General features: G+C 37.8%; 1 pseudogene; it reads left to right on the forward strand.

Moving 5' to 3' along the window:
* The window catches only part of LOC102816392, a 14,075-nt pseudogene extending 2,013 nt beyond the window's left edge, over positions 1–12,062 (forward strand).
* Positions 12,063–12,288: the final 226 nt, after the last annotated feature.

Here is a 12,288-nt window from a genome sequence, read left to right on the forward strand (position 1 = left end):
AGAAGAATGAAGTCTTTGACAACTTCAGTCTTTTCTCCCTTGATAAGAATGTTGTTTATTGGTCCAGTGGTGAAGATTTTTGTTTTCTTGACATTGAGATATAATCCATACTGAAGGCTGTGCTCTTTGATCTTTATCAGTAAATATTTTAAGGTCTCTTCACTTTCAGGAAGCAAGGATGTATCATCTGCATATCGCAGGTTGTGAATGAGGCTTCCTCCAATCCTGATGCCATGGTTTTCTTCATATAACCCAGCTTCTCAGATTATTTGCTAAGCATACAGGTTGAATAAGCATGGTGAAAGAATACAACCTTGTCATACACCTTTCTTAATTTTAAACCATCCAGTGTTTTCATGTTCTGTTCGAACAACTGCCTCTTGGTCCAGGTACAGATTCCTCATGAGCACAATGAAGTGTTCCAGAATACTCATACTTCACAATGTTATCTATAGCTTGTCATGATCCACACAATGAAAGCCTTTGCATAGTCAATAAAGCACAGGTAAACATCTTTCTTATATTCTCTGCTTTCAGCCAAGATCCATCAGACATCAGCAGTGATATCCCTCGTTCCACGGCATCTTCTGAATCTGGCTTGAACCTCTGGAAGTTCTCTGTTAATGTATGATTGTAGCAGTTTCTGTATTAACTTTAGTAAAACTTTACTTGCATGGGATATCAAAGACATTGTCCGATGATTTCCACACTCCATTGGGTCACCTCTTTTTGGAATGGGCACAAATATGGATCTCTTCCAATCAGTCGGCCAGATAGTTGTCTTCCAGATTTCTTGACAGAGATGAGTGAGTGCCTCCTGTGCCACCTCACTTTATTGAAAGATTTATATTTTGATTGTATCAATTCCTGGTGCTTGTTCTTTGCCAATTCCTTCAATGCACCTTGGACTTCCTCCTTCAGTGTCATTGTCTCTTGATCATATGCTACCTCTTGAAACCGTTGAACATTAACCATTTTCTTTTGGTACATAAGACCTTCAAAAGTACATTGAGATTAAATGCATTTCCACATGTTTTCAAAGAGCCTAGAGGTATATCTTATTGAATATTGTCTTAGTCACTGCAGTGAAGTGAGTTATCTAATATCTATTCTAGCTATAGTCTTTGTAAGTTTCCACCAAAGAGAAAGTGGAGGAAGATACTTATGGATTGATTATAGCAGTGGATTTCCAAGCCCATGAAGGTAAAGCTGAGTGACTTTGGACAGGAGTTTTGACTGTAGAGTGGAATGCCTCTGGAGGCTTAATTGGGAGAACTAGGTGTGTTGACCTAGGAAGCTAGAGTATCTTCAAACTGAGGCTTATGGTAGAGTGGTGTATCTTGCAGGCATTTATTAGCTGTCCTAAAAGAGCTCTTCAACATTGGCTAGGCAGAAAGATATATGACTGTGAATATGGCTAAGGAAAGGTTGTCCTTACTGGAAAAATTGTGCCCTGAACATTTCTCAACCTGAGTTGTAACCTGATAACTTCTCTAATAAGCTCTGTAACTGTGACTGAGTTCTGTGTGGCCAGTGCAATGAATTATTGAATCCAGTTGTGTGGACTGTGCCATGGGAGGAATATTTTGTGCTTAATTTTTGCTGTCACCTAGTACTGTTGTAACATAAAATGTGGGTGGTTTTAAAGAACAGAAAATTATTTTCTTAACAGTTCTGAAGATTAAAAGTCCAAATCAGGGTCTCAGCTATGTCAGTTCCTTCCTTGTTGGCAGTGATAAGCATTCCTTGGCTTATAGAGGATCCTTATATGTCTTGCCCATGTGTATATCTACGAGTCTATTTTGCTCTTTTATAACGCAGAAGTGATTAGGTTTAGGATCCACCTTATACTGGTATAATTTCTTTAGCATAGCAAACAAGAATTCTTATTTCCAAACAGGATCATGTCCATGGGCCCAACAGTAACAAATTAAACACATATTTTTTGAGGACATAATTTAAGCTACAACAAATCTACAATTGAGAAAACATAGTGTGAAGACACTTAGGAAAAGCAGGATTTAACTTTTATAGTCTATACGCTAGTTTCATTGTACACTTATTAGAAGGGAGGAGATAAAACATCAGAGTCTTTTAGGTTTCCACTATCTATCTTAACCCTGCATAGCAATTTGGACATCAAATCTGATAAACTTGATTTGGGACTTGTTATTTAAAAACTTTACCATGACTTTCCATATATCTTTACATTGAGGAAAGCCACTAAAAGCTGAGGTATAACTGCCAACGTGTATTGTCTTGATGTTCTTCCACTATGTTCAGGGTTTGGATTTTGGCAATATTTCTCCAACAACTGCTTTTAAATGAATTTTGAAAAACATCTACACTGTGCATAGTTCTGTTCGTGGATAAATAGTTCTCAGCTTCATGGAAATGACATACAGAAGTGACTCCGATAAAGAGAAAATGAGTGTCAAGTTCAAGTAGTGCCCTATTTCCCAAGATAACCCAGAAAGGGAGCATTACCATAAAACAACCAGAGTGTTTTATTTGTAAGTCACTGAGAAAGTTGCTCCTCAATTTTGTATTTGCTGTATTAGTCAGCAATAAACGTTTTCAGTGCATTACTGAGAAGTCATATTACATTTTAGAAAGCAATGTAAAGGTTTAGGTTCAGACAGTTCCATTGACATCTGAGTCCTTATTACTACAGTGAAACCTGTGAGAGCTGGAACTTAATGGGAATGCTTTGTTTTTCCAAGCCTCATCAGGTTTGACAGAATACAGTCTTCATACTTTTTGATTGCTTTCTTAAGTTGTTGTTGTGTGCATCATTGTGAACCTATATAGGGTTTTTTAGGCTGTAAATCTTTACAGGAGCAGAAAATTCATTTTTGTACTAAGAAGTAGTTAGTGGATTGGCACTGCTGACCTTGTGGTTAGTAGTTTGGGGAAAAACAAGGGTCTAGGAATTGACAGAATACCAATCGAGATGTTTCAACAAATGAATAAAACACTGGGGAGAAACTTAAGGGCTCTGATACATGATATAAATACACCATCAAACAGAACTGAAAATACACAAACAGCAGAAGACAAAGTAGGTAACTGGGACCTCCTAAAAATTAGACATTTATGTGTATCAAAAGATTTTACCAAAAAAGTAAAAAAAAAGAAACAACATATTGGGGAAAATTTGTATGGCAGTGACATGTAGATAAGAGGCTACTGTCTAAATGTATAAAACATTTCATCAACTCAACAAGAAGACAAATAATCCAATAAAAAATGAACAGGAAACATGAACAGAAACATCACTAAAGAAGATATTTAAGTGACCAACCAACATGTGATGAAATGTTCATGATTCCTAGCCATTGCTGTTGTTAAATGCTGTCATGTTGGTTTTGACTCATAGTGATCCTGTATAGATTGGTGGGTTTGAACCACCGATCTTGCCATTAGAATTCCAGTGTTTATCCTGCAGTGCCACACCAGGACTCACTAGCCAGTGTTGTTGCTCTTAAGTGCCACCCAATCAGTTCTGACTCATAGTGACCCTGTATAGGGTTTCCAACGAGTAGCTGGTGAGCTTGAACCACCACCTTGTGGTTCAAACTGATCTTGTGGTCCAATGCTTATCCCACAGCACCACACCAGGACTCCATTGTTGTTTTTAGGTGCTGTAGAGTCGATGCCAACTCATAGTGACCTTATACACAACAGAACAAAACAATATGCAATCCTGTGCTGATCTCACAATTGTTACTATGCTTGAGCCCATTGCTATGCCATTTCATCTAGTTGGGGGTCCACCTCTTTTTCACTAACTCTCCATTTTATCAAGCATGATGTCCTGCTCCAAGGACTGGCCACTACTGATAATATGTCCAAAATATGAGAGATGAAATCTTGTGTCATCCTAGCTTCTAAGGAACATTCTGGCTGTACTTCTTCCAATACAGATTTGTTTGTGTGGTTTTTTTTTTTTTTTGGTAGTCCATGGTACTTTTAATATTCTCCTCTAACACCATAACTCAAATGCATCAATTCTTCTCTAGTCTTCTTTATTCACTGTCTAACTTTCACTTACATATGAGGTTATTGAAAATGCCAGGGTTTGGCACCTCAAACTTTACCCTTGATCACCTTAAAGAACTCCGTGCAACAGATTTGCCTAATGTAATACATCCTTTGCTTTCTTGACTACTACTTTGTGAGTGTTGATGATTGATACAAGCAAAATGAAATCTTTGACACCTTCAATTTTCTCTCCATTTAGCCTGATGCTATTTGTTGGTCCAATTGTGAGTATATATATATATATTTTACATTGACGTATAACCCATACTGAAGGCTATGATCCTTGATCTTCATCAGTAAGTATTTTAAGACTTCTTTGCTTTCAGAAAGCAAGGATGCATCATCTGATTTTACAAGTTGTTAAAGAATTTTCCTCCAATCTTGATTACAAATTGTTCTTCATAAAATTCAATTTCTCAGATTATTTGCTCAACATACAGATTGAATAAGTATGGTGAAAGAATACAACCCTGGCACACACCTTTTCTGATTTTAACTATTTGATGTCCCCTTGTTTTTGCCTTGGTCTATGTACAGGGTCCTCATGAGTACAGTTAAGTGTTATGGAATACTCATTCTGCTCAATATTGTCCTTAGCTTGCTATGATCCACACAATCAAAAGCCTTTGCATAGTCAATAAAGCACAGGTCCTGGTGTGGCGCTGCAGATTAATGCGCTGGACTGCAAGGTCAGTTTAGATCACAGGGTCAGTAGTTCAAGCTTACCAGCTGCTCCTTGAAATGCCTATACAGGATTGCTATGAGTCTAACCAACTCGACAGCACTTAACAACAATAACAACAACATACTTTTCTGCTGTTCTCTGCTTTCTGCCAAGACATATCTGACATCAGCAATGATATCCCTAGTTCTAACTCATCTTCTGAATCTGACTTGAATTTCTGATAGCTCACTGTCAATGTACTACTGCAGATGTTTTTAAATTATCTTCAGCAAAATTTTGCTGGATGTAATATTTATGGTATTGCTCAATATTTCCCCCATACCATTGAGTCATCACTCTTTAGAATGGGCACAAATATGGATCTCTTCCAGTCAGTTAGCCAGATAGCTGTCTTCCAAATTTCTTGGCATAGATGAGAGAATGTCTCCAGTGTTTCATCAGTTCATTGAAAGATTTCAATTTGTATTCCATCAATTTCTGAATCCTTGTTCTTTGCCAATGCTATCAATGTACCTTGGATTTCTTCCTTTAGTATCATTGGCTCTTCATCATATGCTTCCTCATGAATTGGTTGAACATCAACCATTTATTTTTGGCACAGTGACTCTGTGATTATTTTAATGCTTTCTGCATCATTCAATATTTTACCCCAAGAATCCTTCACTATTTCAAGTCAAGGCTTGAATTTTTTCATTTCCTTCAGCTTGAGAAATGTTCAGCGTGTTTTTCCTTTTGGTTTTCTAACTCCAGGTTTTTGCATTTCATTATAATATTTGACTTTGTATTACTGAGCTGCCCTTTGAAATTTTATCTTCAGCTCATTTATATCTTCATTTATTCTATTTGTTTTAGCATCTCCACTCTGGAGAGCATGTTTCAGAGTCTCTTCTGGCATTCATTTTGGTCTTTTCATTTCTTGCTTTCTTAATGACCGTTTGCTTTCTTCCTGTATGATGCTCTTGATGTCATCCCACAACTATTCTGGTCTTTGGTCATTGGTGCCAAACTCATCAAATATTTTCTTGAGATGAACTCTGAATTCAAGTGGGATATGTTCAAGGTCATATTTTGGCTTTCACACTCTTGTTTTAATTTTCTTCAGCTTCAGCCTGAACTTGCATGAATAATTGATCGTGTGTTCTATGGTCTGCCATGGATCTTATTTTGGATGATGAAGTAGAGCTTTTTCACCATCTCTTTCCACAAGTGTAGTCAATTTGATTTCTGTGTTTCATCTTGTGAGATCGATGTGTATATTATGTTGTCTAAAAAAGGTTTTTGCAATGAAGATGTAATTCTCTCATGTAATCTCTAGCATTATTTCCCTCACTGAGGCCATATTTTCCAACTACTGACATTTCCTCTTGGTTTCCAAACTTTGCATTCCAATTGTCATCTTGTTTACACATTAAATCAATTTCACACTGAAGAATTTGGTAGAATTCTTCAATTTCATCATCACTGACTTTAATGGTTGGTGTATAGATTTGAATAACAGTGTTATTAACTGGTGTTTTTTGTAGGCATATGGATATTACCCTATCAAAGACAGTGTTGTATTTCAAGATAGATCTTGAAGTGTTCTTTTTGATGATGAATGCAGTGCCATTCCTTTTTAATTTGTCATTCTCTGCATAGTAACCATGTGATTGTCAGAATCAAAATGGCCAATATCAGTCCATTTCAGCTCATTACTGTGTAGCATATCAATCTTTATGTGTTCCATTTTATTTTTGACTCTAATTTTTCTAGATTCATACTTCATACATTCCTAGTTCTGATTATTAATGAATGTTTACAACTGTTTCTCCTCATTTTGGGCTGGAAGCTTTACTCCATTTGTGTCATCACAGTCAACTACTTTGAGGAGGCAGCTTTTTCCCAGTTGTACTTTGAGTGCCTTCCTACCTGAAGAGCTTGTTTTCTAGCACTACATCGAACAATATTCTTGTGTTCTTCATCGTTTCAATATACACCATTCTGATGCTGACAGTGTTCCACTTTTATTCATAAGGTTTTCAGTGACTTAATATTCTGAAGTAGTCCATTTTTCCTTCTCCTTATCTGTGTTAGTCTGGAAGCTGAACTGAAACCTCACCACCATGGGTGACTCTACTGGTATTTAAAATACCTGTGGCATAGCTTCCAGAATCATAGACACACTTAAACACCACAATGTGATAGACTGACAGAATAGTGGTGGAGGACTGCATTAGAGAAATGTAAAGCAAAAAGTACAATGAGATATCATCTTAGTCCAGTATTAACTACAAAATTAAAAACAAAACAAAACAAAAAGCACTAGAAAACAATGAATGCCGGAGAGTATGGGACCCTCATACACTGTTTCTGGGACTGAAAAATGTTGCAACCACTGTGGAAAATGGTATGGTACTTTCTTAGATGATTGGTAATAGAAATACCCAACAATCTCTCTACTTGGTTTATAGAGAAATAAGAAATAGGAGTAGTGATGTGAATAGATATATGCACACCCATGTTCATTGCAGCATTATTTATAATAGCCAAAAGATGAAGACAGCCTATATACCCATTATTAGAGTAATGGTTGTGTAAACTTTGGCATATATAAACAATGGAATATTATGCAACAGTGAAGGAACTTGAAGGACATTATGCAGAATGAAATTTGTCGGTCACAAAGGGACAGAAGTTTATGAGACTACTACTGTAAAAAGTCAAGAAAAGTTTTCACTCTATAATAAACATTCTATGATGGTTACCAGAGGTGGGAGGGAAGGGAGAGTTAAATTATTCAATAGGTAGACTGTAGACATGTGCTTATTTGGATGACAAAGAAGACAGGTAAAATGTAAATGAAGGGAAAAGGAAAGAAAAAAGGAAATTGATTTCTTTTTTTTCTTTCATGTACTGGAAGGGAAACTATGTATATTTAATTTTTCATTAGGAGAAATTGCTGGGAACTTTACTGAAAATTAAAAAAAAAAAGGTGGTGGGGAGGAAAGAAGAGAGGAAAAACACACAAATGAATACAACACTGGAAGTGCTCACTTGTCTATATGAAGAAATTTGGCGATAGTTACCTGGTCATACAACTGAGAGATTGCCCATTCCAAAGAAAGGTTACCCAACAGAATGCAGAAATTATCAAACAATATTATTAATATCACATGCAAGTAAAATTTTGCTGGAAATCATTAAAATGTGGTTGCAACATTACATTGACTGGTATCTGTCAGAAATTCAGGGCAGATACAGAAGAAGATGAACCAGAGACATCATTACTGGTGTCAGATGGACTTTGACTGAAAGCAGAGAATACCACAAAGACGTTTATTTGTGCTAGATTGACTTTGCAAAGGAATTATGCTGTGTGGATAATAACCCAGTTATGGAAGATATTGTTAAAAATGGGAATGACAGACAATTTAATTCTGCTCATTTGGAGTCTGCATAGACTTTGTTGTTAATTGCCTTCGAGTCGGTTCCGACCCATAGCGACCCTGCACAGGGTTTCTGAGGGTGTAAATCCTTACGGGAGTAGAAAGCTTCATCTTTCTCCCGCGGAGCGGCTGGCAGTTTCGAACCACTGACCTTAAGGTTCGCAGCCCGATTCATAACCACTACACTACCAGAGCTCCTTGCATAGACTTAAGAGACAGTTTTTCAAACAGAACAAGGAACTTCTGAATGGTTTTAAAATGGGAAGGATGTAAATCATGTATATATCTTTTCACTATATTTATTCAGTCTATATGCGGAGAGATTAATTGGAGAATCTGAATAATATAAAGAAAAACACAGCATCAGGAGCTCAGGAATATTAACAACCTGCAATATGCAGAGGATACAACTTTGCTTGCTAATAGCAAAGAGGACTTGAAGTATTTAGAGATGAAGATCAAAGAACACAGCCTTCAGTATGGATTACACCTTAACATAAAGCAAATATCCTCACAGCTGAATCAATAAGCAACATCCTGATATACAGAGAAAAGATTGAGGTTGTCAAAGATTTCATTTTACTTGGAACCACAATCAATTCAAGAAATCATTGGGTAAATCAGCTGCAAAAGACATCTTTAAAGTGTTAAAAAGTAAAGATGTCACATTGAGGACGAAGATATGCCTGACCCAGACTTTGGGATTTTTGGTTGCCTCATATGTGTGCAAAACTGAACAATGAATAAGGAAGATTAATGAAGACTATGCCATTTCATTATGGTGTTGGCCAATAATATTGAATACACCATCAACTGCCAGAAGAACAAACATGTCTTTTAAGAAATACAACTAAAATGGTCCTTAGAATCAAGGCTGGCAAGGTTTCTTCTCACGTACTTTGGACATGTTTTCAAGAGGGACCAGTCTTGGAAGAGGTTTACCAAAAAAGAGGAAGAGCCTCAGTCATACGCATTGACACAGTGATTACAACAATGTGTTTAAACATAGCATTGATGGTGAGGATAGCACAGGACTGGTAGTGTTTCATTCTGTTGTACATAGATCCCTATGAGTTGGAACTAACTTGACCACACCTAACAGTACAACAACAAGGCTATTGTTTGACATGAAGGACTCTCCAGGGAACCAGTTCCCTTCAAGATTCAAAAGGACACTTAAAGGCAGATGGTCTGGGTGAGCCACTTCAATTCTATGAACCCAGAGTCTGAATTCCAGGAGACACACAATTATTTTGTCATCACCAATAGTCCTAAGGGTTGAATTCGGCAGACCCTGTCTTCACCTCCCTCAACTTTTTATGTCCCTTTGTCTGGCTCACTGCCATCTCTGAGACATGCCCTTCTCTTGCTCTTGTGATGCCAATGAGCTCTACTCTATGTATGATCTCTTCTTTCTGCCCTAGCATCATTTCATCTGCCTGTTCTTTCTTGCTTTTTAATTTTATTATGAATTAAGTGAATGTTTACAGAGATAATTGTTTTTTTCCATTCAACAATTCATACACATTTTGATTTGTACCTTCCCATTTCTTATCTGTGCTTAGTGTTCCCATTTGTCCTTCTTTTCCTGTTCATTTCTTGCCTTATAAGTTTGATCCCTGGGCAAACCTTTTGATCTCAAATGGCTCATTGTTCTAAGAAGTATGTACCTTCCAGGTGTTATTGTTTATTTTTTAGTCTACTGTTTGGCAATATATTGAAACATATGGGTGAGTTCAGTTCCAAGCTTGAAGGGTGACTAAGAGTCTTAGACTCTAGGTTCTACCACTTTCTATTGGACCATTTGGCCTACTTTTATTATTATGATTATTTTGAGTTTGGGTCTATCAGTCTTTTGTGCAAGCAACTTCTTTTCCACCAGGCCTCAGTGCTCACTCAGGTCTTCCTCCCTCTCTACATTCTCTCCCATGTGCTCTCTCCTAGTCCTATGACTTTAACTACCAACAAATATTGATGCCTCCCAGATGTTGATCTGTATGTTGGATTAGTCTTCTGAATCATTTTGATGCCTCCTGTTCCTTTTCTGGGAGTCCTGGTGTGGGGCTGTGGGTTAATGTGCTGGACTGTATAATCAGTTTGAACTTCAAGGTTGGTGGTTCAAGCTCACCAGCCACTCCTTGGAAACTCTATACAGGGTAGCTATGAGTTGGAGCCCCTCAACGGCACTCAACTACAACAACAAGCTCCTCTGCTAGTCACAGTCAGACACTTATGAAACTGCTATATTTACCTCTAAAATTCAGCTCACATACCCTCTCATGGTATCACATGGTCAGCCCAACCCATTTACCACTGGGTCTCCATTAACAATCTAGTCAATGCTTCTCAAACTCTGCTGCCCATTAAGATCACCTGAATAACTTTTAAAAATTCCAAGCTGTACTCTGGACCAATTAAATCCAAATCTCACTAGGAGAACCCAAACATGAGCAGTATTTTAAACATCCAATATGCAGCAAACTGAATACGTTTGTTTTAGCAGGGCTTCCTACGATTAGAATGAGAACTGGGTCCCACCATTTCCTACTTAAAAGCCCTCTAGGACTCCCATTATCATGGGGGATAAACACTAAACTCCTTATGGTGGCCTCTGCCCCTTCTTCCACTCATTTCCCATTGGTCTTCTTCATCACAAAACCCCATCTTTTGTTTCTACTCTTTTAACTCCCCTTACTTTGGACTTCAGATGTGCTTCTCCCTATGCATGAGCTGACCTCCCCAGGAGTCAGGTTCACTCATTCTCTACCTCCCAGAGGAATCTTCAGTGAACACCATCTAAATCTGTCCTTACCACTGCTACCCTCTCTCATAGCCCTGACCCTACTCCTTAGTTACATTTATCATATGTATGAGATGGATATTGCTTTCTTGAATATTTTGTGTAAAGTTCTGTACTGTTTAATACAATGACTCTAAATCCAACTATACAGAATCTCTGGGATGAGGCTAGGTTTAGTATTTTTCAAAGCTCTCGTGATGATTCTAATCAGCAGTCACCACTATAGTAGGTGAGCTCTATGAGTGCAGAGACCACCTGTGTTTTGTCACTACTGTATACCTAGCACAATGCCTGGCATAGAGTAAGTGTGCCCCATAAAAATATGTCATAGCCACCCCCCCCCACACACACACACTCCTGGCATTTGGAGCTCATTTCCTGCACTCCTCTTTCCTCTGCTGTCACCCAGCTCCTGATACAACGGACACCATAGGTTTTGGAGACCTGAAAACCTTCATTGGCCTCCAGGTACTCAATGATTACCTGGCTGATAAGAGGTACATTGAGGGGTGTGTGCCATCACAAGCAGACATGGCAGTATTTGAAGCAATCTTGGGCCCACCACCTGCCAACTTGTGTCATGCCCTATGTTGGTATAATCACATTAAGTCTTATGAAAAGGAAAAGACCAGCTTGCCAGGAGTGAAGAAAGTTTTGGGAAAGTATGGGCCCATTAATGTGGAAGACACCACAGGAAGTGGAGCTGTAGACAGGAAGGGTGACGGTGACATAGATCTCTTTGGATCTGATGAGGAGGAGGAGAGTGAAGAAGCGAAGAGGCTAAGAGAAGAACGCCTTGCACAGTATGAGTCAAAGAAAACCAAAAAGCCTGCATTAGTTGCCAAGTCTTCCATCTTACTCTATGCGAAACCTTGAGATGATAAGCAAGACATGGCCAAATTGGAAGAGTGCATTCAAGCAGATGGCTTGATCTGGGGCTCTTCTAAGCATGTTCCAATGTGATACGGAATTAAAAAAAACAAAAAAAAAAAAACAACTTCAAATGCAGTGTGTGGTTGAAGATGATAAAGTTGGCACAGATATGCTGGAGGAACAGATAAGTGCTTTTGAAGACTATGATGATGTGGCTGTTTTCAATAAGATTTAAATTTCATCTTAAATGGCTGCATTTAAATGAAACTTTGAAAGACAAAAAAAGTCTAAAGTAAATGGTTGAATTAATAAATGAACACAAGAAAGAATAGCAGGAAATCAGCACATGGTTATTGAACACAGGATAAAATGTATATCAGACCTTAATCTCTGCAATAGATTCACCCAGATACCTATATGGATATTCATGAATATTACTTTAGCATGTAATTTCTTCAATC

Source organism: Chrysochloris asiatica, unplaced genomic scaffold, assembly GCF_000296735.1.
Source record: "Chrysochloris asiatica unplaced genomic scaffold, ChrAsi1.0 scaffold00144, whole genome shotgun sequence".
Lineage (NCBI taxonomy): Eukaryota > Metazoa > Chordata > Mammalia > Afrosoricida > Chrysochloridae > Chrysochloris > Chrysochloris asiatica.